Raw genomic sequence first — 25,851 nt, 5'->3', positions numbered from 1 at the left:
TCCTCCGGCGGCCGCCTCGCCGCCTCCGCCTCTCCCCGCCCGCCCGCCGCCGCCGCCCGCGCGCGCCCTCGCCCCGGCCCCTCTGCGCTCAGGTGACTGATTTATACACGCGCCCAGGGTCGCTCTCGCTCCCCCAGCCCGAGCCTGCTGAGCTCTCCAGGCTCCCTCCTCGGGACCCCAAAAAAAAAAAAAGAAGGAACGGACTGTTCCGGGAGGGGGCTGCTCGCGGGGCGGGGGGAGACCGCGGGCGAGGTGGCCTCGGGCGGCTGTGCAAAGACCACAAGTTTCTTCTCTCTGCAAAATTGGCGTGACTACAATGTTGCTTCCCTTATTGCAAAATAAAAGTAGGTTAGTTTTTTTGTTGTCGTTGTTGTGGGTGCTGAAGATTTTCTAGGGGGTGTATATTTTCCCTCCCCCTGCCTTGTTCTTTTGCTTTTTCTGCGGATGGAAAACAACTTTGGCGCCCCCGGGGGGCACGGGCGTGGAGGTGGGGGTGGCAGCTAGCGCCCAGCTGTCAAAAAAAAAAAAAAAAAACCGAGAGAGGGGAAGGGAGAGAAGGCTGTAGAACGCCGAGGAAAGGGCGCGAACTTTATTCCGACTGCAGCTAACCGCGGCGCCTCTTTCCTTTTCGGGCGCTCGCCCCATCTCGGCCCCCTTTGCCCAGTTCCTCCTCGCGAGCCGCCGCCGCTGCCCCCTCCTCTCTCTTCCCCTTCACCTTCCCCTTCTCCTCTTCCTTCCCCGCTACGGCCGCCCCGCTCTGCTTGCCCTGTCAGCCCAGGTCGTCCGCGCGCTGCTGGGGAGAAGGCGAGCGAAGCGGACGACAACTCAGAAGACAGAAACTCAGGGCGAGAAAGTGCTGGGAGGAAAGGCAGAAAGTTGAGCGCAGCTGGAGGGGGGAAGTTGTTGGCGGCGGCGCGTTTGGTGAGGGCCCAGACGCCGGCTTGCGGCGAAGGCTTCCTTCCCCTTCCCCTTCCCCTGGTGTGGGCTGAGGGCCTCGGGCCGAGACGGAGGGGGAGGAAAACGGTTGCCGTGCTCGCGGGGGCAGACCAGTCACATTTGTGGGTGACACTCAGGCGCCCTGCCCCGGAGACGCGAAAACGCAGGCTCGGCGCGCACCCGCCAGCAGCTGAAGGATATTTCTTAAATGCAGGCACAATACACTCTCCGGCCGCGAGAATGGAGGGGGCTAAATCATCAGCCTCCTCCTAACGTACGTTTGTGCCAAAAACATCTCCGCGTTGTGCAGATTTATCATAGCTAGAGCAAACTTTCGGCTTATCTGACACGAGAGAAAGGCACAGGTTTCAGGCATACTCTCTGAGCACTTGGAAATCAGAAAGTCAGCGAAGACTTGCTTGGCAGAACAACAGGCTTGGTTACCAGTTACTACTGACCAGAGAAAACCATCCCTCTTGCCGCTCTTCCCGGAAGTGGAGGGAAGAGAAACTGCTCAATTTCATAGGGAGGTCAGAATTGAATTCCTTTGAAAATAGATAGCTTGGAATGACGTTTTATTTTCTTTTTCTGTACTCAAGATGCAGAGTCTGGTTTTAAATTTAATAGAAATTTGATTAATTTTTTTTTTCAGGAGCTATGACTGACAAGAGAATAGGACCCAAGTAGCCACAGCTGTTCTGAAAATGTGATTAGGCCCGTTACTCACATGGATCCAGCTTTTTAACAGTGGGGCCACTGCACCTGCGTTCTGTGTACTGATTGGGCCCAAATTCCTGACGTTTCTAGGCCCTTTCAAAGAAGATTTCCAGTCATTTTTGCCTTTGTGGATTCAGTGCATCACCTTCCATGGAGAGGTTTGTCTGATAAACACTTAGATTATTTACAGAAAATATCGAGAGTCCTAGCCACGTGGTTCATCCCGAGGTTTCTAATGAAAGTAACCACTCACTATAGCATAAAGTGTAAACTATGTAATGACCGTTCATGTACATCTAAAGCATGTTATGTAAGAAGGCTCATCTTTAAGTGATTTGATTAAGGTGTGGAACATGCTCCCTTGTTCTGTAAACATAACTAACATCATCCAATAGTTTGTAGAAACTGATTACACAAGGGATAATGACGACCAAATGCGTACTCTGAGCAACTGAGGATCATCACAAGAATTCCCCAGAAATGAGCCAAGTTGCAATGTGTTTTCCTGTATCATGGAGGGAAGGGAAAAGCTGGTTGCTAATTTCAGAGTCATTACCCATACAAATCCATTCACACACTTACCGCTTTGGACAAGTGACAGACCAGCAATTGCCAAACAATTGTATTCACACAGTGCATTTTTGGCTGTACACCTACACTGGCCAACATGCAGAAGTTACTCCACATCAAGCAACCTGTAATTTACATTCCCTTGATAGGTTCCAGGTCAGTCTGTTTGTGATGTTAGCATACAAACAGTTTATGTGAGGCAAGACATGTCTATTTGGGGTCCAGTGACTTTATGGAGAGTCAGCATTATCAAGATGGGGAATGTGCTGGGCTGAACTCTTGGAGAAGGTGGAAGAAGTTACAGAAGCAAAGTCTAGCATATAAAGCCTTCTTTCCCCCAGTGGTTATGTACAGCAAGTGGAGTCAAACTTTATCTCCTTTTTGTGTCCTTGGAGACCTTAATGATCCACCCCTACCTGCCTGTTTGATTTTATAGATAGAATTGCTCTTGATGAACTCACATTGCTGTTAGTTGCTACCATTTCGATTCCAACTTGTGGCAACCACATGTGTGTATAGTGGAACTCCATAAAGGCTGTGTCCTTTCAGAAGCAGACCACCAGGCCTTTCTTCCAAGGTGCCTCTGGGTAAGTTCGAACTGCCAACTTTTGACTAGTAGTCAGTCTCTTAACTTGCACCACCTAGTCACTCTACCTGCCTCTTTGAAATCTTTTTTACTCAATTTTTTTCATTCCCTTCATTGACTGTGTTAATTGGCTTTCCTTCTGTTCCTTTAACTTGCAAGCTCCTTATTGCTCTTTGACCACGCTTTTCTCTCTACCTGGAATAGTCTCTCACATTTTCCAGTGGTTCCTTCTTATTCTTGTCTCAGCTCTTCAGAATCTACTGAAAGTAAGTAGCTCTTTGCCTACCTTCTGTGAAACCCGCCTCACGCTTTTTCCCGTTATGTTATTTTCTTTATATTCCATATCAGTATCTAATGTTGTCTTATTTGTTGATGTGCTTATTGTTTTTCTTCAACTAAAATGTAAGCTCCAGGAGTCCTGTATCCACCGTGTTTGTATATATAGTCTCAGCACATAAAACAGTAAGCTCTTATAAATATTGTTTGAATTACTGAATAAATGCCAAAATCATCACACTATTGACCTGATGACCTAAGGCCAGGGAAGTTCACTTCCTGAAATGTGGCGGGGGAAGGAAACAGTTTATGTTTTTGGGGGATGTATCAAGCACTGTTGACTGCCTGTGATGATGATTTTTTTAGGAGGTCTGTCAGGTCAAAATTATTTTTATAATGATATTGAGAAGTTATTGGCCTCTTTCAGTCTCATTCTCATCGCTTACAGTAAAGTTTTCTAGGGAGGACATGATATGGGATGCCACCAAACTATCTGATAGGACAATTGATGTTGTATAAGTTTTTAAATTTCCTTTTAAGAATGATAACTTTTAAATATGGAATATTTGAGGCTAGATATTACAAATTTTATAATGATTTTCATTTGGCATTCATATTAAGTTAATGTTTCCTTCTTTTAATGTTTTCTCTTTTTAAGTGTCTCAGGTAGAGCTCGTTTCTACATGTTATTGAAATATAAAATCTTGTCACAATGTATTGGTTCACAGTATCCATAAACCAGGAACTGATTATTATATATTTTTTTTTTGTAGAAAATCTCTGAAACATTTAGTATATCTCTACTACAGAAAAAGTATTTACTATTTATGATTATACCCACTCATTTTTATTTAAAAACACAAAGTTTTAGGAATAGTATGAAAACTTATTATTTGGAGAATTCCCAGCAATTCCAATTTCTCATTCCTGAGTCCCAAAGATATCTGTCAGGAGTATAAAAACATCCTGTTTCTTGTATTAACATATTTAAATTTTTTCTGTTTTAAGATATTTTAAAAATTTACATTATTTTGTTATTATCTATCAATTGTTTTATGGATAAATGCAATAATATTTATCCAATCCAATTCTCCTTGACTCTAGGATGCACTAGATATTGTGGACCATCTTCTTCCAAAAACTCTTCCTTCTATTCTGGCTTCTCCTTCCATTCATCATATCCTCTCCCCACCAGGGCTGGATTAAGGCATGTGAGGGTCATAAACACTGATAATCTGTGGTGCCCCCTTCTCTGTTCACACATTCAAACAGGATATATGTGTGTGTGTGTGTGTCTTAGCTGTCTATGATGTAACTTCCTTTTAAAGGCGACTGTAATATTAGTGTTTGAACATAAAACTGGCATATGCCGTTTTAGTGGAATGAGATGAACCACATTATAGAATTTTTAGTGGATGCAGGATACTAAGATTTTTGTTATATAGCACATTCTCTACAAAAGGAATATTCCTCATATTCTACAACAAAGGAAATGTCAGTGAACTTAGTCGTTTCAACGATCCGTGTAAAATTCTGTTGATGTCCCACAGCAAAACATTGACTTTCACCAATCTTGCTTTAAACACCTCATACTTCAATTTTGATGCTTGTGTTGTAATAGATGCTGTAATTATAAATGAACAAATTAAAAGATGTTATAAAAGAAAATGATTCGAACTGCCAACCTCTTGGTGAGCAGTCAAGCGCTTAATCACTGCACCACCAGGGCTCTTTCATCTCAACCATGTTTTAATTAAAGACATTTCCTTCTAGTCTTTGCTTTTACAAATTTAGTGATTTCATCACAGTTAAGCTGCCGAACAATATCTACTTGCATACATAATAAGGATAATGAATCGAGTCTTTCTTGAATCATATGCTGAGGGTTTTCGAGTCTCTTCCGGGACAAAAATGAGCATCCTGTTGTGCAGTTTGTGATCATTAAAGTTAGGAATATGTGTAAAGCAATTTCAGCAATGGGAAATATGCATTGTATTTTATCTTCTATCGTGGAATCACATGTGCCTACGTGAGTACAATTGTCTTCCGTGCATCCGTAAACTTACTTCTCATGTAAGAATGAAATTGTTGCACTTTTCCATAAGGGTTTGTATTTAAATCTTCTGGATAAGCCAGTACTAATATCTTGTGTGCCTTCATGCATTCTTCGTCAGCTGTATTCACATTGTTTATGAAGGAAAATCTTTTTGAAAGAACATCATACGTTTTTACCCATCTTTTCATGCAAAATTTAAGTGTGTCAATGATGGTGTAATGTGTGGGTTATGTGAAATTGATCTCTGGCACTCAGTGATACTTTTGGAGTACTTCTGTCATTTACTTGTTTCTTTCTAATCCATCTGCGACAGTGAACTGCTTGATAATCAGTATTTGGCAGTGTTTTCAAAATGTTCAAAACCTTCCCTTAAAGTATAGTTAATACCCTGTTAATGACTGTTAGAGATCTGGTGCATGTCTTTAAATTTACTTCTGAATCTTGGAGAGCGTGACTCATCCAATGAAAAAGCTGCAGCGTATTATTCCACATAACCAACATAAATACATACTCTAGTGTTTGCATTTTGTTGGCAGTATTTTCACCTCTGGGATCTACTTTTTTTTTTTTTAATAATTTTTATTGAGCTTTAAGTGAATGTTTACAAATCAAGTCAGTCTGTCACATATAAGCTTATATACACCCTACTCCATATTCCCACTTACTCGCCCCCTAATGAGTCACCCAGCTTCCTCCTTCCAGTCTCTCCTTTCATGACAATTTTGCCAGTTTCTGACCCTCTCTACCCTCCTATCTCCCCTCCAGACAGGAGATGCCAACACAGTCTCAAATGTCCACCTGATACAAGTAGCTCACTCTTCGTCAGCATCTCTCTCCAACCCATTGTCCAGTCCCTTCCATATCTGATGAGTTGTCTTCGGGAATGGTTCCTGTCCTGGGCCAACAGAAGGTTTGGGGACCATGACTGCTGGGATTCTTCTAGTCTCAGTCAAACCATTAAGTCTGGTCTTTTTATGAGAATTTGGGGTCTGCATCCCACTGATCTCCTGCTCCCTCAGGGGCTCTCTGTTGTGCTCCCTGTCAGGGCAGTCATCGGTTGTTGGGATCTACTTTTTGTGTCTGGTCTTCAGCAATATTTTCTAAAGCATCCAGAATCCTAGTGTTCAATTCCAGAATTGTACTCGTTGCTACACCATGTGCTTCCCAATGTGTATTAGAAAGACTTTTTAATACTCAGTCACTACCTAAGTATGTTTTAAAAACTGCCCACCAGTGAATACAAATGGCAAAAATGTATAGAGTAATTGAACAGTAGAAAAAAAATCAGCTGCTTCCCACCAACAAGCTACTGTGCTATGTCCTATAAGACTGAGCGTGCAGCACGTGATATGAAAATGGCATATTCATTATGTTCTAAAATTTTCTGTTGCATACCTTTATGACACCCAGATATATTGGCAGCATTGTCATAGTACTGGCCTCCACACTTAGAAAAATCAATTTTGCAAATTTCATATAGTACTTTGTTTGCAGTTTCTTCACTGGTACGATTTTTAAGCTAGTAAATGTCAAACATCACTTGACAGGTTTTCCATCCATTGTAGATATATATCTTAAAACAATGCTTAGTTGGTCTGTATGAGAAAGATGAGGAGTGGAATCTACTGACAAACTGAAATACTGAGCAATATTTATTTAACTGAAAATAGTTGATCGAACTTTATCACTTAATAAGTTTATTAATTCTTTACCTGTTGTTTTAGACATACATGATGGGTTACTCTTTCCTGTGTTATCATATTTTAAGAGGTGACCTGCTAAAAGTGGATCAAAGTGAGCAACAAGTTCAGGTAAACCTCAACATTTTCTATTTTGTGGGGACCAAAACATTTCATGTCTTCCTCAAAAAGATAGTCCACGTTCAGCAATTGTTATAGTAATAGCGACAACATGTTGCAAAACAGCTTTCCAAGAGTGATGTTCTTCATTATTTTGCATTTGCCACTCATGAGTTAAGCCAAAACTACGTGTTTGATTTAAATATGACATAATACAATCTCTGTGAATTAAACAGTTTTCATGTTTATCAATCATTTGAGTTGCACCAATCACTAAGTCCATCTGTAGCAAATTGAGAATTACATGATTTAGGACTGAATAGTTGGCAAACAAAACAATATACAGAGCCAACTGACAGAGAATACAGTAGCCACTCCCTCTTATAATTAGCACCATTAGCTTTGTACCCTAGAAATACGTTCTGGCTACAGAACCTTATTTATTTACCATCCAGAAATTTTCGACATGAATTTTCACATGATCCACTATGATGTAGACAATCACTTGGCCTCTTTCAATCCAGTAATTTACACCATTAGAAGAAAAATTATTCCACAAAGCAGGATCTGCATTTGTGTTATTTATGAAGTCTACACATGCAGCAATTTCAGATTCTAAATTAGTTTCACTTTATACCTTTTTTTTTTTTTTTTTTACTGTACCAAGGAGTGGATACAGAATTTGGAATAAATTCTGTTATATTCATATTGCTATTAGTAATTTCAGCACTAGTGGTATTAGTACAACAATTTGTACCTTTAAACTTGAGCATTCAATGAAAAAAGTCTCTTCTGATTCATAACATTTTAAAAAAGAAGGCGATTTTGGAATTGTCTTCAGGGATTCACAAATCCTTTTCTTTTTATCTTCTGCAAGCTTTTGTTTTTGCGCTCCACTTAGTTGTTGCCTTTTCATTTTACCCAAATATAAAATTATGTCGCTTTTTAAATTTGGCTCTACCATAGCAAATAAACCTGAATGATTGAAAATAAATTTATAAAGTAAAATTTATAAAATAAAATTTACATTGGAATTTGGACATTAACACAAAAAATTTATATTTGAAAATTAGTAAGTAAAAAAATTGAGTTGGAACATGTAATTTTGTTCTTCAGGTCTGAGATAGTCAAAAGAAATAGTACTTACAAAGTAATCAGGAGTAATTTTTTCATTTGTCAGACAATGTTGGCAGGTCTCTGGCAGATCTCCACAAGTATTTTGCATCTTGGAATAATACTTAAAAACTTGCACACTCACTTTCCGTCCTTTGATGCTGCATTTTCACAGTTCTTTGGACTATTGCTGATACCTAAGGGGGGTGAGAGCAATCATAAAGAGCATAATATAAATATAAGGGTATGCTCAATCCAAAGATGTGTTTTGGTTCACTTTGCGTGGGACCAGATACGTCACAAGTCACATGATTATAGTGCCCGTTGGTGCATTCTTATGTGGTCAAGGAGAGAGAACTGAATGTGAGGTTATACCCAATCAGTCCAAAATGAAAAGGAAAATATAATTGTTACCGTATATAAAATTTATAAAATAGTATCAATTTCATTTAGTGCCCTGCCAGTTCACTTCTACTGTGGCACTAGCTTTTCCTTGTTTTGTATCTGCTTGGCATCTATGGGTCTTTTCTTTGGACAACTGGTGCCCCTGTTTTGTTGATGCCCTAAGCACGTGCTTACTTGGCTAATCGGGTAATCCATCCTTGCGCCCCAACCATCCCCACACTCACCCCTCCCCAGACACATTCAGGGTAAGAATTCCCCAAAGTTTACTGTTTCTCTCCTTATACTGGTCTTCTTTGGTATCCGAACCATCCCAACTGGATCTCTATATCCATTTCTATTCCTCCTAAATTTGAGTTCCTCAGCATATGTTGTCTAAATGGATATTGTTAATCGAATGTTCAAGGAATACCTCATTGTCACCTTAAACTTTATCCTATACTGAAGCCACCAACAATGTTTCCAGATTTCTTTTCCCAACTTTTTCAGCCTTTACTACTCTTCCATTCACTCAAGGGCAAAAATCTGTGCATTAATCTTAAGCGTATCTCCTAAATCACATAGGATTTTCTTCAGTTTTTTCCCCATGTTCATTCATTCCCACTGGGTTCACATGACCACAGTTCTAGCCATTATTTCAAGTTAACTACTGCAACAACTATAGGAGCCCTGGTGGCAGAGTGGTTAAGCACTCAGCTGCCAACCAAAAGGTCAGCGGTTTGAACCCATCATCCACTCCTTGGGAGAAAGATGTGGCAGCCTGCTTCTGTAAAGGTTTACAGCTTGGAAACCATATGAGGCAGTTCTACCCTGTTCTGTGGGGTTGCTGTGAGTGGGAATTGACTCAATGGCAATGGATTTCGTTTGGATTTGGTTATTGCAACAATTTTTCAGTTAGATTCCTTAGGGCTACCTCCCACCCCATTCTAATCCTTTTGCTGCCAGATTAAAGCCTTTTCAATTCTGCTTTTATTATTTGTCTCTACCCTGCTTAATAAGTAGCCAAATAAAGAAATCTTCAGTCTCACCCTTTTTTCTATCTTGTCAAGCCAAATTATAATGTCTGGTTTTCAAGGCTCACCTTTATTCAACTCCCACACCTAGTACACTGCCTGATACCTAGTAGTTGCTCATTAAATTTGTGTTGAATGAAAGAATAACTCACCCTATCTATGCAGTGTTTTTCCCAGCATAAGCCTGCTCCTCTAACCCAGCACCCAGTGCCATCGAGTCGATTCCGACTCATAGCGACCGTATAGGACAGAGTAGAACTGCCCCATAGAGAGTCCAACATGCCAGGATTATTTCTACATTTTCCTTGACTCTCCAAATGTATGCATTTCTTCCTCTTTACCTATTCATATCTGTGCCAAATTTCTACCACCTACTTCCAAAAGTGATTTGAAGCAGAGCAGAAAAAGAGGCACAATTATATTAGGATCATTTAAGACTAGTTAAAATTTAATGAGTACTTTATGTCAAGTACTTTATCATTTTCGCCTAAGGACACAAGCAGATAAATGATAAAGCAAAGATTACACCCAGGTATATATTCCAGTCCTTAACTCCAGCCTATCTTTCAAGGAAGCTATCAGATTCCTTCATAGATTCTTCCTGTGTTTCTGTGGCTCTCCCTCTCTCTCCTCAGGGCTCCTACAGCATTTTTAGTCTGAATCATTGATTTCATCACCTAATTACATGCTGTTATGTATTTCTTGTGGTGTTTTATGTGTCTTCCTTATCTCCTTAACGAGAAAGTAAGTTCTTTGAGGGCAGGGGCCTTATCAGTCGTGCGTTTCTCCATAAGTTTCAGGTGCATAAGCAAAGTACTTATTGAAATAGTTTATAAAAACAAAGTTCTAACTCTTAGACGTGGAATTGTTTCAGATGAAAAATTTCATATTTTTATAGGAAATTAAAGTACTCTCATCACAGATTCTAACATTCTATGTGCTTATGCCAGTTTTTTACTCTGGTTGTACCTGGTAACCATGGTGACCAAGATACCTTCTGTTTATTCTGTTTTAATCACGTGCTGTTTTGGTGTATTATTGCTTCAGCCATGTAGTGTGTTAGCTGCTTGCTTTGGAGGAGGGGGCTGTGTTAAAGCCCGTTTCTTCTGCATTATGTGTATGATTGCAATGTAACTGCGTCACACAGAGACCCCCTTAGGTATGTCTTTTTATCTCCTTTGTTCTCTGTGCTTATACAGGTAAGGCACCTCACTTCTACCAAGAAGATATCTCCTTTATGTACCATGTACTTCTTGCTCCGTGTACATATAAATATTTAACCCCTGCGCTGAGGAAAAAAAAAAAATTTTTTTTTTTTTCTGAGAATGCTTGGAAAATGTAATTGATTAGTTAAATTTTAGGACCCTTGTTCTTAGCCTTACCTCATAACTGAGATGCCATAAGCCATTTATCTTCTATTTTGCCTTATATAAACTAAGGCATTCATTGTTTGTTGGGCTAATTCTATTCATTTCTACAGAACCGTGGGCCAAGTTCCCTAGCCTAAAAAAAATGTAAGGGTCTTACTCAATGTGGTAAACCTCTCCCCAAGTGACCAACCAATGTTAAATACTTTCAGAGTTTGGTTTTGTAGCCAGGTAAAACCCACAGGAAGTACTCTGCACAAGAGTCCATCATTCAGTAAGTGTGAGCTTGATGGCCGTTTTGATAAAGTAGACAAGTTTAGAATGCTTTAGGGCTTTTGGCCAGGCGTAAAAAGGCTGGAAGTTTTGAGCTTAAAACAGTTTGCCTGGGTAACCAGTTGCCCTCGAGTTGATTCTGATGTATGATAACTTCACAGTGTGTCAGACTAGAATTGTGCTCCATAAGGCTTCCAATGGCTGATTTTTCAGAAGTAGATTGCCAGGCTTTTCTTCCAAAGCACCTTTGGAAGGATGCTAACCTCAACTTTTTGGTCAGCAGCCAGGTGGGTTAACTGTTTGCATCACCCACAGAGTCTAGTTTGCCTGGGTCTGGCCCTATTTACCTCATACTGAGTTAACACCCGGAAACCCTGGTAGCATAGTGATTACGTGCTATGGCTGCTAACCAAAAGGTTGGTAGTTTGAATCCACCAGGCACTCCTTGGAAACTCTATGGGGCAGCTCTACTCTGTCCTAAAGGGTCTCTATGAGTCAAAATCGACCCAAAGGCAAGGGGCTTGGTTTGGTTTGGAGCTAACACCCAATTCTTACAAAGTACTCTACCCAGATTACCTGACTTCATTTTGTCAATAGCCCTCTAAGGTATATCATTTCCGTTCTACAGACATAGAAATTGAAACTCAGATCAAATAATTTTACAAAGTTCACAGATACAAAAGTAGGAAACCTACTATTATAGCATGAACTGCAGATCCCTATGCCAGTGCTTTTCCACTAACCCATATAGTCTCATGCCTTCTTTCTCTTTTATCACTACAGACTTTGGAGAAGTACCAATCACTAACATAGCATGAATTTGCAGTCCCAGCCAACAAATAGGACGGAACATTTATTTAGCTGTCTACCTACTTTACACACATTGAGTGCACCATATTTTCCAAATGTAGCTTTAAATTATTCTCTTTCATTATCTTTTAATTTCTAGACTTATACTACAAAAATAAAGTAGCTTGGAAGTGGATTAACACTGTTTAAAGATTTCCGGACAATAAGCATTGAAAGTGTCATTATTCAAGAATTTTTTTAGATAAGCTCCCTTTGGCATGGCCTGCAAAAGCAATCTGGTGGCTTCATGTGATTGCTGTTCACACTTGGTAATAAATAAATTCTGTTGGCTCTTCTGGAGGAGTCAGACGGGAGTCATTGGTTTAGTAGAATTGTGGCCTAAAAACACCAAGCCAGCTCATCACTGCAGCTGATCTCGTGTCCTTCCTCTGGCAAACCATGTGTCGGATGTGGTAGGAAAAAAAAAACTTTCAGCAGAATGTGTGCAAGCTACACCCTGAATTATCCCATGATGACTTTGCAAATGCAACGCATGCCCTTGTGACCACAGAGCCCGACAACTGTAATTTCCTCTGCTTTTCATCAGAACTCGTGTGCTGCCTGCAGCAGACTCGGTGCGCTGGGTTCAGCTGCTCCCTGAAGCCCAGGACACCTGCCCTCCATCCTTTACTCCCTCTATGTAACAGATTGCCCAATGGGAAGCTGACGCCACTGGCTATGCAAACCCTGAGTATGTCATCTTGCTGGGTGAACTGTGAAGCCCAGCCAGTGTTTACTCTACAGCCAGTTGACATTTTAGGGATATTACCTAATGCACTTGCTGAAGTCATTCCAAAGATCGTTATTATTAAGCAATTTCTTAGAGCAACCCATGGGTTGAATAGGCATTTACCCCAGTGACATCACTCAGGGATATTTCATTCACTCAACACATACAGATTTAGCAACTACTGAGTACTAGGCAGAAACCCTGGTAGCATAGCGGTTAAGCGCCACAGCTGCTGATCAGAAGGTCGGCAGTTCAAATCCACCAGACCCTCCTTGGAAACTCTCTGGGACAGTTCTCTTCTGTCATTTAGGGTCGTTATGAGACAGAATTGATGCAACGGCAATGGGTGTTTGGTTTTAGATATTAGGCACTGCTATTTTTTTTTTTATAGGTGCTAGAAATAAAGCCACGATCAGAGTAGACAAGGCTGCTTTCAGTAAGCTTACTCTCTTCTGTAGGAGACAGACAGTGAACAAGTAAACACATTAGAGTTCAGATAGTGATAAGTGCTTCAATGAAAAATAGAGTGCTGTGATTCAGAGTGACTGGGGGTGGGGTGTTGGTGATGGGTAACTGGAGTAAAACTTTAGATTGAGTCGTCGAAGAAGGCTTCTGTGAGGAGATGATATTCAGCTAAGATTAGAATCTTGATAAACCTTGTAAGATTAGCTCTTCTTTAAAAAAAAAAAAAAAAACCCGTTACCATCAAGTCCATTTTGTCTTACCGTGCCCTCATATGGTCCGAGTAGAACTGTGCTACATAGGGTGTTCAATGGCTGATTTTATGGAAGTAGATTGCCAGGCCTATCTTCTGAGGTACTTCTTGCTATACTTGAACTTCCAACCTTCCAGTTAGCTGAGAGCATTAACCTTTTACATTACCCCAAAACTCCCTCTTAGGCATAGAAAACAATAATTGCAAATGCCCTGAGGTGAGAAACTGTCTGACGCGCCCAAAAAATTTAAAGAAAGCTAGTGTGTTTGGTGTGTCCTGAGGGAGGGGGAGAAGTGGGAGAGGTTAAAGTTGGAGGAAGAGGCTGAGCAGAGATAACGTGTGTATTCAACCAAAACCGTCTACAAAGTGGGTAAAGGCCCCAATATGTCTGTTGTTCCTGATGAGATTAGATTCATCAACTAGAGAATCCGTTTGGACTGGGAAGACATAGGAACCTTGGGTATATGGTAGGAACTCCCAGTGGTTTGCCCTCTTCCCAGACATATCTAGAGGTAGGAATTTTTGGCATTGTCCACTCTGATCCCCAGTTCTATAGTTTGATCCCCACTACCACTGTTGCTTTGTCATTAATGTCATTTTAAATTTCTAACATTCCCTAAGAATTCAAATGACAATGTCCTTTTAAAAACATTATATTGGTTTATTTTATTAGCATTACACTCAGAGGAGGAGGTAGATATGCAAGACTAGATGTTACCCATAAATGCAAAGTGGCCTGACATATAAGATAAATATCCTAAAACCCCATTAAGTATTTGCCAACCACATGTTTTCTAAACCATATTCAGAAATGCTCATTCAGACTTCCAGAATGCCATTGGCTCTTACTCTGACTCTTGAAATGGCTCTCTTGGAAGCTTCCCTATGTGCCTTCATCCTCCCAGAGCTAATGGGTATCCCCTCCAAGCACCGCTGTGTGGCCTCATCAGCAAAAAGGCGGCATACCTGTGGTTTGGTACAGAGTGAATTGGGCCAGGAATCTGGGGAGCAAGCCTTTATTCCCATCATTGCTCGTCACTCTGGGATCTTGAGCTAATCAAATCCTCTCTGTGCTTTAATTTATACCCATGCAAAATGGAAAACCTAATACTATATCGGTGCTCTGATCACACACAGCCAAATCAGATGGGAACATAACGTTTAGGGTATTTGATTTGCTTCAACCTCAAAGACATGACCTGGAAACCCCAGGTCACAGAGACTGGGAATTCTTAAAGGAGCCTAACTCCACACAGAATGGGGAGAGGGTTTCCATCCTGATCTATTTTGGATATAGGCATTTAGATCTGGGGGTGGAGGGGGTATTGTTTCTTCCTTTGGAGAGCTATAATGAGCAGAAAGTTGGGAAAGAGCTGACTAAAGACTAGATTGTGTGAATATCCCTTGCAGAAAGGCTTAATCTTCACTTATTCATGCCCATAATATCACATTAAAATATAGTAGCCTCTGATGTTGCTTAAACTCCCTTTTAACTAGCTTGGCCTCAGAATGAAAGGTTGTATTTCAACCCCAGTTCAAGGGAATTTATCAAATCCTGACTCTGAATACATTGAGGTACAATTATAATAGAGTTGCTTACAATGCAGTAGGAAGATAAGCACATTGGGGCTACAGTGTGAGGTGGGGCAAGAGAAGTTCCATCAGCAAAACAATAAGACTTGTGAGCACTCAAGGGAAATGAGACCCTTCTGGGTAGGGAAATAGGTAGGAAGTGATGTTTGAGATGGGCCGGGAGGTATTCTAAGAGGCAGTGGCACGAATTCCAGGTAAAGGGAAAAGAATGTGCAAGAAGCCAGAAACATTTGAGATGAAGGAGAGGAAAGTTGTACAGACTGACAGCAGTTTTTCCCAAACTCAGCTGCTCCACTGAATTACCTGGGAGCTTTTAATAAAAACCCAGGTTTCTGAACCCCTTCCCAAACCTTAAGAATGAAAATTCTCAAGGGTGAAGATTTAAATAATAGTTTTATGTTTTGTTTTTAATTTGCTCGTTTTTTGTTTTTCAAGTTCAATTCTCAGTTTTGAATTTCAATTTTCCAAGTGATTCTAACATGCAACCAGGTTTGAGACTCACTGGAGAAAATTTTGCCAAGCTCTTGAAGAATCTCGCCATATTTGGCCGTGCAGTGGAATATTGTTTTTCAGATTTCAGGTTTGAAAATCTGTTTAGTGAGCCCTATCAAGCATTTTTGTTTATTTAAAAATACCAGAATACATTGTGTGCAGTAAGGGTAGAAAATGTGAAAGATTGGTTTGCAATTGTTTGAGCAGTGTTATTTGCTTATGTGTATGTTTGTGTTCTGGGTCACAATATAAAATGTATTTTTTTTACTGCAGGCAAAAAAGGTGAAAAGATTTTGAATTCCAGAAGAAGATAGTATTTCTATAGCTAGGTAATGGGGAGCTATAGAAGCTTCTGAGTCAGGGAGTGATGTGGTCAGATTTACACTGTTGAAAATTATTCAGGCAGCAATGTCAATGTATAGAATTGATTGAAGTCAGGTATCCTAGGAATGAAGGATTAGTTAGAATCTATGTCCGTTACCAATTTTTAAGAATCAGAGTAATTAAAATATATATAAATTCTAAAATGATCTTATAATTAGCATAATATTTTTTCTTTCATATTCCGGAAGGCACATCAAGATTGAGCAGACCTTAAAATGATTATGAATAGCAATTATTACTGGGCCTCTATTAGCCCAAAGGTTGTGATCAACTGATACACCTTGTCTGAATTCTAGAGGGGAGAAATAAGAGAAAATTGCCTAGAGATATGTTGCTGCAAATCCAAAACAGGAGATTTGGTGTCCAGAATAATCATTGAATTATGGTCAGTGAGAGAATTTGAATGCACATTTCTCCAAAGCAGATGTACAAATGGCCAGTAAGCTCATACAAAGATGTTCAACCTTGTTAAATAATTAGGGAAATGTAAATCAAAACCACATTGAGGTAACACTTCACACCCACTAAAAAAACAGAAACACAAACCAGTTGCCTCAAGTCTGTTCAGATTTATGGTGATCCTATGTGTGTAGAGTAAACTGTACTCCATATGGTTTTCAAGGCTATGACTGGTCAGAAACATTGCCAGGCCTTTCTTCTGAGGCACTTCTGTGTGGTTCAAACTGCCAACCGTTTGGTCACTAGTGAAGCATTGAACCATTTGAACCACCCAATGACTCCTTTTACACCCACTAGGATGACTATAATAAAAAAGACAGGTAATAACAGGTATTGGCAAAGATGTAGAGAAATTGGAACCCTCATACGTTGCTGCTGAGAATGTAAAATGGTGCAACCACTTTGGAAGATAACGTGACAGTTCTTCAAATGGTTGAATACTGCTACCATTTGACCCAGGAATTCCACTCCTAGGTGTGTTACATGCAAGGGGATTGAGAATGTGTCCGTACAAAGACTTACACACAAATGTTCATAGCAGCATTATTCATAATAGTCACAAAGTGGAAATAACTGAAATGTCCAAAACTGACAAATGAATAAATGTTTTATGTCTGTACAATGGAATATTATTCAGCCGTAAAAAGGAATGAAGTACTCATACATGCTACAACACGGATGAACCCTCAACATCATGCTAAGTAAAAGAAGCCAGACATAAAGCCACATATTGTATGATTACATAACTTCTGGCAGATGTTAAAACTGCTTCATTTGACTACTGAAAAATCATACTTGGGGCAAGTCCTGATTTTTACCTCTATTTGTTGTATGACTCTAGGCAATTTCACATACATAGGGTATGTGAGCCTCCAGGCCATCACCAGGGAATGGTGATGATAAAACCCAACCCACTGTTGTGTTAATTCAGACTAGGATTAAGTATGTTGTCATTTTAAAGTGTTGTAGAAAAGCAAGTTTAATAACAATCACTAAAGTCAACAACACAGCCCTTTGGTAACACTTGGAAAGGGTGTAGAGGTCAGGCCCAGACACTGCTTATAGAAGTATGAATTGGTTCAGTCACTAGAAAAGGCAATTTGGCAATATTTATCCAAGTGACAAATGCATATATCCTTTCGACTTTTAGGAACTTCTAGATAGACTTCCACTCGAGGAAAGTGACAGTAATTCGTTATAGCTTTGTAATGGGAAAAGATAGGAAACAGCCTGAGTGTCCATTCTATAGCTGATTAAATAAGTTATGGTACATCCATGCCATGGGGTACGATGGAGCTCTAAAATAAGGATGAGAAAGTGCTTTAAATACTGGAGTAAAATAGAGTAAGAGGAAAAAGCAAGGTGAAGAACGGTGGATGTAGTATGCTACCATGTGTGTGAAAAGGGGGGAGAAAGGGAATATCTATATATATTTGAATGTACACAGATAAAGTATCTCTGGAAGAACACACAGGAAACTGATAGCGTGAATTGCCACCGAAGGAGAAATGAGTGATGGAAAGTGAGACTTTTGACTGTATATATCCCTTGGCACCTTTTGAGTTTTGAATCACGTAAATGAGTAACCTATTCCAAAAACAGTTTAAATAATAAATTACATAGTCAACTTGATTCTGAAAAACTTGTTTCCAGGAGATCTATGAATCAAGTCTCAATGTTTTGTGTAAAAAATTCTCAGTAACAATATAATGTATAAGGAAATTGATTCTACGTACAGAACACATCTAAATTGCTATGCAGTTAATACCTGATTCTCTCCAATTGTATAATATTACTTTACAGCCTGCTGTTACTGTTAGAAGATATTCTTTAAAAAAAGAAGACAGTGCCTTCAGGCTCAAAAAATTAAAAGCCCCTGAAGATAAATGAACTTTAACGTTGGGAAGCACAAAGTTAATTAGTTCCTCTGTTTCCAGGGCGCTGCAATTAACTCCCTCTAGCAATTTTTTAAGCATAAATAGCAGCAGTCCAGTATTTTTAAACTAAATATTAAGTCAAATAGCAGCTCACTATTTTCAGTACACTAGACCAGAAGCTTTGATGAGAAAATCATACACACAGGTTCTTCAAAACTTAAGAAATGTGAATTGACATAGGAAAAGGAACCTATGTAAACTGGGTTTTAATCTAGCATTGATCATCTGTTATAATAGAATGGAACTTTTAAAATGCAAAACAACTCTTATGAAGGATTCATTTTTTCCATGTTAAGTCGGGTAGACTGCAAAATCTGGGCACCAAATGAACCCATCCTGTTATGTTCATTCCTTTGTGACTTTGCCACTCCTTTCACCAAGAGGTATAGTCTGTTTCTGGGCTATGAAACCCCATCAATCCGGGCTAGCCTCTGTCTTCCTCTGATCAGTAGGATGGGCAGACAAGTCATAACCAATTTCTGAGGCTAGACCTCAAGAGTATCCCAGCTTCCTCTTTCACCGTCTTGGAACATTGCCCTGAGAACATGTGTGGGAGCTGATCTTGCCTACTGGAGGATGAGAGGTCACATGCAAGAGAACCGAGGTGCCCCAGCTCCCAGCCAGCACCACTGCTATTCATGTGAGTGCGGCTATATTGGACCTTCAAACCCAGTGGAATCTCCAGCTGGGTGCCCCTAGTATGATGCCCCTAGCCCAGGCGAAATCAGCTGGCACCCCACAGACTTATAAGAAATAATAAATCAATGGTTTTTTGCCATTAAGTTTCAGGGTTGTTAGTTACTACTAAAAACTAAATTAGTAAGGTACTTTCATTTATATCTAGCAAAAACTGTAACCTGTTCTTTGTTTTCTTTATACTATCACTGGTATCCCTACCACTGTGCCTATTATAGTCCACCACACACACCGTAGGCACTCAATAAATATTGTTAACTAGCCCCAACACACATATTAGCCTTCGGGTATATTTATACTTCTAAATGTACTAATTTACTAATTTGCAAACTGCTGAAAATCAACATAATTATCATCAACAATTTGTATTGCTCTCATATCACAAGTGAAACAATAGAACGTATAATTGGGATATTGCTCCCTGGCTGCGGTGGATTATAACAACTGTCATAATAATGCTGGTAAGATTATACAGTGGGTTAGCCCTCAAATGTGGGTTAATAAATGAACCAGTGGACTTCTGTAAGTGAAACCCTAAGACCATGTTTTAAATTGCCACTAAAATTGTACTGGATAAAGTCATAATAAACAGATCAATGAATCTTGGCAATGGACCAGACATCCCTCTGATAAACTAATAATACCCTGCAACTTGTTTACATAGCTGTCTCGCTTAATACCAGCATTACAAAAACTGATCCAAAATAACAACAGTAAACATACTACTCAGGAAGAAAAAGAAAAGCAAATGAGGAAACTGGAAAATATCAATATAAAATCAGTTACGTTCATGTTAGGAAGCTTCACAGATGCTGGTTTACTTTCGAGTTGGCTATCACTCCCACTTCGTTGTCAAATCAGAAGATATTTGGCGTGCCTCCAAATTTTATTCCAGTAATGTACCACTAATGTGCTTGACCAAAAGAGCCTACACTATTATAAAGTGCTAAAAACATCAGTCTGAACTGCAAACTATATATACATGTATTTATTCCAAAAGGTTGTAAGATGCATTGCTTCTCTTTTTAGTCTCAGAATCTCAGGGAGAACAGGCGTAAGGTTTTGGACAGGCCTATGTGTTTTGTTTTTTTTTTTTTATGTGACCTGGGGAATCAATGCTGGAGCCGAGATTAAAACAGAGGTGTCCATATTCGAATTATTTACTGCAAAGTGCTCCCAATAAAAGGATTCCCACCAAACAACTGGAGGTAGAGAAGGAAGGTCAACTATCCCAAGTGGTTTGCCTCCAGTTCAGTGGTGTGGCCTCAGCCAGCTCACCTTTGGGCCAGATTACCTAATAAGCAAGGCACACACGGGCCCGTTGTGCCTCTCCATCAATCCCAGTGCACAATTTTTCCTCTCCCACCACGTCAGAGATGTGGTAAAACTCATGTGAAATTGCTCACCACAGATTAGCAAGTAAACAAGCCCATGCATACCATGTTCACTGGTTAATCTGTTCCTGTCACTGTCCTAGAGAAAAACACTATTTCCAGGTACGGTGTGACTGGTTGTGGAGAACAGAGAATGTTAACAAAAATCTGAATTAATTACTCGTAAACTGGTTACTTGAAGAAGATAAATTTTCAAAGGGCTCACAGAACCTTCTTATCTGGCAGGAAAAGTTTGTCCTCAGAACACCTGTGATCAGTCACTACGCCTCACAACCAACTTTAGGATGTAACACTTGTATGACTCGAAACATAAACACCCACCAAGCTGTGTCTGGGACTTGCAGTAAAAAAAAAGTTCTAAATTTGATGTCTCTATTTACTATGACACTGCCAATCACTGAGCTCCTGAGAGCCAGGTTCCCACAAGTCAGTTCTTAACTTTTTGTTCTTAGTTGCTGTCAAGTCAGCTCCAGCTCATGGTGACCTTATTGCCTGGTGCTGTACCATTTTCATAATTGTTGATATGTTTGAGTCCATCATTGCAGCTATCGTGTCAAACCATCTTATTGAGAGTTTTCCCCGTTTTCATTGGCCCTTACTTTACCAAACATGATGTCCTTTTCTAGCAGTTGGTCCTTCCTGATGATATGTCCAAAGTAAGCAAGCTGAAGGCTCTTCTAAGAGACTTTAGCTTGCTTACTTTGAAAGAACATTCTGATTGTGCTTCTAAGACTGATTTGTTCATTCTTTTGGCAGTCCGCAGTATATTCAATATCCTTCAGCACCACCACAGTTCAGACACATCAGTTCTTCCTAACTAATGAACTAGTTGCCCTTGAATCAATTCCAACTCATGGTGACTCCATGTGTGTCAGAGTGGAACTGTGCTCTGTAGGTTTTTCAATGGCTGATTTTTTGGAAGTACATCACTAGGCCTTTCTCCAGGGAGGAACCACCAACCCTTAGGTTAGCAGCCCTTAGCAGCTGAGTAGGTTAACAGTATGTACCACCCAGAGACTCCTTAACTATCCCTTGTCTTCACAACCCCACCTGGAGTAAAAGATGATAAAGCCACACACAGCCTCACCTTCCATCTCCTCTAGGGAGGCCTCAGGACATACTTGTAGAATAACTGAAAACAAAGAGCCTCCTTAGCAAAGAAAAGCTGGCAGGGGGTAAAGTGAAGAAAATCTGAATTATTAAAGCTCTCCTCCCTGGGTTCTTTTACATAGCTTGCATTTTGAATGTTACAACTTGGGGAAGGGCTTTTGGAAGTTGAGAACTGCCTTGGACTCCAGAGAATATGGTTTTATAATCTTTTAATTAAAAAAAAAATTTTTTTTTAATTAAAGAACAAATACACATTGGGTTATCTAAGTGAAAATATAGAATTGTATAATCCTCAACCCTGGCCCCAGTTAATATTTTTGTGCATATTCCTGATTCTAGAGAAGAATCAGATACAGGAAGGCTTGAGGAAGAGGGTGCAGTGCCCTCTGCCATCTCAGGATACTTGTTGCTGTGGAGTCAATTCTGACTCATGGCAACCCCATGTGTATACAGAGTTTTCTCGGCTATAATCTTATGGAAGCTGATCGCCAGCCCTTTCTTCTGTGATGTCTCTGGGTGGGTTCGAACAGCCAACCTTTCCATGAGTAGCTGAGCACGAACCGCCTGCAATACCCAGAGACCTCCATCAGGATAAAAACCCAAAACCAAAACCCGTCACCATCGAGTCAATTCCAACTCATAGTGACCCTACAGGACAGAGTAGAACTGCCCCATAGGGTTTCCAAGGAGCAGCTGGTGGGTTCGAACTGCCGATCTTTTGGTTAGCAGCCAAGATCTTGACCACTGCACCACCAGTGCTCCTCCATCAGGTGTTGGTCATACCACTCATTTTTAGCCCCTGAAGAAACAAACACACTACCTTACACACATTGACACTCCAATATTTATCACGTGGATGAATGACAAACCCCCCCTAAGGGATCTGAAATATGGCTTAACATGAAACTAAAAAAATACCAGATTTGGTTTAAAAATCTTCAACAGTGCGTTGAGTGCCTTAAATTGTAGAGACTTACATCAAGAGAGACTTCCATTTAAAATAAGAGGTTAGCTAATGATGCTTAGAGGAATGCGGATCTGCTTATTTTACTATTACAGGAAAATAAAGTTATTCATTAAATGTCTGCTGAGAGATTGTTGAGTGCAGGGAATGTATCTTTGCAGCCTTGTTTCGCCTAGCGCGTAACTGGCACTCCATAAATGTTGGTTGAATTATCGAGTGACCAAAGAAAGACTCCATTGAAATGAATGCCTGGAATCAACTGAGAAATTCTTCAGACATTATGTGGAATAAGGAATATTCCAATATTTTAAAACTAAAATATTTTCTGTAATGGTAGAAGTTAATTTGGGAAGTACGGTCTGTGTCTGAGGAGAAAAAAAAATTAAAAGTAATTGTTCTTTTAATTCTTTCTTGGTGAAATATGTTCTTTAAAAAAAAGTCAATAAATTACCTTTTTATGATTGTGGTAGAGTTTGTAGAGGAATAAAAACGAGTGATAAAGATGAGCTATTTTTTTTCCAAAGTATAAACCAGTCGTCATAGAACCAACTCGGATCCATGGCCAGCCCACGTGTGTCAGAGTAGAACCGTGCTCCATAGGGTTGTCAGTGGCTGATCCCACGTGTGTCAGGGTAGAACCGTGCTCCACAGGGTTGTCAGTGGCTGATCCCACGTGTGTCAGGGTAGAACCGTGCTCCACAGGGTTGTCAGTGGCTGATCCCACGTGTGTCAGGGTAGAACTGTGCTCCACAGGGTTGTCAGTGGCTGATCCCACGTGTGTCAGGGTAGAACCGTGCTCCACAGGGTTGTCAGTGGCTGATTTTGGGGAACTAGATAGCCCGGCCTTTCTTCTGAGGCACCTCTGAGTGGACCTGAACCTCCAACTTTTCAGTTAGCTTTAACCATTTGCAACACCCAGGGACTTCATTTTGCAAAGTAGGCCATTTAAAAATTAAAATTCGATTTTGCATTAGAATGCTGTTTAAATGTTTTTAAATCTTCATTGTCTGCTCTTCTTTTTTAGGGGAAGAAGACCAAAACCAAGAAATTTGAGCATGATTTGGAGTTATCATCACCATCTTGATCCCTTTTGGGAAAATGTACACAAAATTAAATTAGGTGTTCTCTGGCTTTTGACTCTTAAGGTACAGAGAAATAAAATTTAGAGACTATTATATATTATTCAGAAAATATAATTTGATTTATTTCCTTCTTTTACAGTTGTTATGAACTGTATCATCATGGCACCAGTGGAACATTTTTATATGAGAATAGTTTAAACATTTCTTTATATTAACAAATCAATTACTCAGAATTAAAGATAGTATCTGTTCTCTGTTTTCAAGTCATGAAGCATTGAATGCCCACCAAACACTGTTTCTGTATTGAGCACAGGAATACTTGAGCCATGTTCTATCCCCACTGGAGCCTGTATGTTTCACTGGGAGAAAATAAGACCCACAAAAGGAGCCCCTAAAATCACACAATAATGTAAGTTACCTATGGCTGTGAACAAATAGAAGATTCCTGTTGTCCTGGAAATGTCACTAGGTCACACATACAGTTTGCACTCAGCTACTAAAGGTTGGCAATTCGAACCCCTTGGTACAGTACTGAAGAAGAAAGGCCTGGTGAGCTGCTTCCTTTAAGATTACAGCCAAGAAAACCCTATGGAGCAGTTCTACTCTAATACATGGGATTGCCGTGAAATAAGAATTGACTCGATGGCAACGTTTTTACAGATTTTCCTGGACAGAGAGCTCACCCAGACACAATCTAGGTTCAAATTCACATTCTTATACCAATAAACTATGTAATCTTGGGAATGTTATGTAACCTCTGCAGTGTGGAGCCTTCCTCTGGAAAATAGTGTTAATAATACTGATTTCTTGACCTTGTCATTATTAAATTAAGTAATAAAGGAAAGGGGCCTCATAGCTGACACTCATTGAATGCTATATGCCAAGAACCCTGCTGTTGGTATGTCATAGTCTATTATGATACTCAGAAGAAGAAATTGAAGCTTGGAGAGTTTGACTGTTGGTTTGAGGTCACACAGTTATTGAGTGGCCTGGGTGGGGCTCCTCCATTACTGTCTGGCTCCAGAGCGTGTTTTTTGCCTCCAAGTTTTACTGCCAACAGCTTCCTATCTAGTGAGGGAAACAACACAAATAATAATCCACTGTAAAATACAGTAAATATCTTAAAACACGTCAACAAAGGGAAATGGGAGGATGGAAATACTAGTTCCAACTAGTGAGTCTTCATGACAAGGCCTCATGAGAACAGAGTACAACCAGGAAAACCTAAAGATGCAGAGGGCTTTTGGAGTCCGTAAACGTACTTTATGTACTTGGCAAACTGGGAAGAAGCCTACGCATTTCCATTCTCATCAGAACCTCATGCCAGTTTTCCAGCCCTGGTGGCACAGTGGTTAAGAGCTCGACTGCTAACCAAAAGGTTGGCAGTTCAAATCCACTAACCGCTCCTTGGAAACCATATGGCTGTTCTACTCTGTTCTGTAGGGTTGTTATGAGTCGGAATTGACTCAAAAGCAGTGGGTAAGGGTGTAAAAAATTTTTTTGTTCAGATCAATAACTCAACTTCTAAACTCTGAAGAAAGATGCACAACCTACTCTTCCTCTTATGGTATTCAAAAAAATGCCCTCTGACCTGCTAACGGATTGGATGCATTCATATGTAGCAGAGGCTTACAACAGCTGTTGGTGTTGGTAGCTGCAGTTGTGTTAGCTCGGGGCTCATGGCGACCCCATGCACAATGGAACAAAACCCTGCCCAGTCCTGCACCATCCCGTGATCATTTGGAGGATTGGACTGTTTTGATCCTTGGGGTTTTCATTGGCAATGAAGTCTTTCTTCCTAGTTCTTAGTCTGAAAGCTCTGCTCAAACTTGTTCAGCATCATAGCAACACATGAGCCTCCACTTATAAATGGGTGGTGGCTGCACATGAAGTGCACTGGGCGGGAATAGAACCTGGGTCACCCACATGAAGGTGAGAATTTTACCATGGAACCACCACTGTGCCACGGTACAGCAGAATGACTTAAAGGTAGCAATTGTTCCTTACTCCTGTCCCAAGATTACTTCAGGTTGACTGACTCCTGGTTGTAAGGCTAGTCCAGAAGAGCCTCCTGATTTTTGACCTATTCCCTTGGCCCTTCTTTCTGATAGTACTGATAAGAGTAATAATGCCCAATACTGGCCCCAGGTGTTAACATCTCAGTGAGTTGTGGCCTTCCAAGTCAGGCCAGTAATGAGAAATGATTTGTTACCAAGGACTTTGCATGACCTCTCAAATTGTATCATGAAGGCAGCTCTCCACCCTGTAACAATATGACCAACCCTGATAATCAAAGACATATATTCTACCCCCAAGCAATACAGTTAATCTATACAAC

At 40.2% G+C, this 25,851-nt stretch overlaps 1 long non-coding RNA gene across 3 annotated transcripts; it reads left to right on the top strand.

Annotated features, from left to right (window-relative positions):
* The first annotated feature begins 123 nt into the window (after positions 1-123).
* Positions 124-24,277, top strand: LOC104845649 (uncharacterized). Of its 3 annotated transcripts, XR_010322856.1 has the most exons (5): positions 124-344; positions 1,589-1,811; positions 2,660-2,810; positions 6,866-6,952; positions 23,456-24,277. It is a non-coding gene; the product is annotated as an uncharacterized LOC104845649 (long non-coding RNA). The 3 variants fall into 3 exon arrangements; XR_775626.3 differs by lacking the exon at positions 6,866-6,952 and having other exon boundaries at positions 125-344; XR_002785048.2 differs by lacking the exons at positions 124-344; positions 6,866-6,952 and adding an exon at positions 556-921.
* The last annotated feature ends 1,574 nt before the right edge of the window (positions 24,278-25,851 follow it).

This window comes from Loxodonta africana, chromosome 9 (genome assembly GCF_030014295.1).
Source record: "Loxodonta africana isolate mLoxAfr1 chromosome 9, mLoxAfr1.hap2, whole genome shotgun sequence".
Taxonomy (NCBI): domain Eukaryota; kingdom Metazoa; phylum Chordata; class Mammalia; order Proboscidea; family Elephantidae; genus Loxodonta; species Loxodonta africana.
The sequence above is the reverse complement of the archived record's forward strand: the minus strand, read 5'-3'. Positions and strand labels throughout refer to the sequence as shown.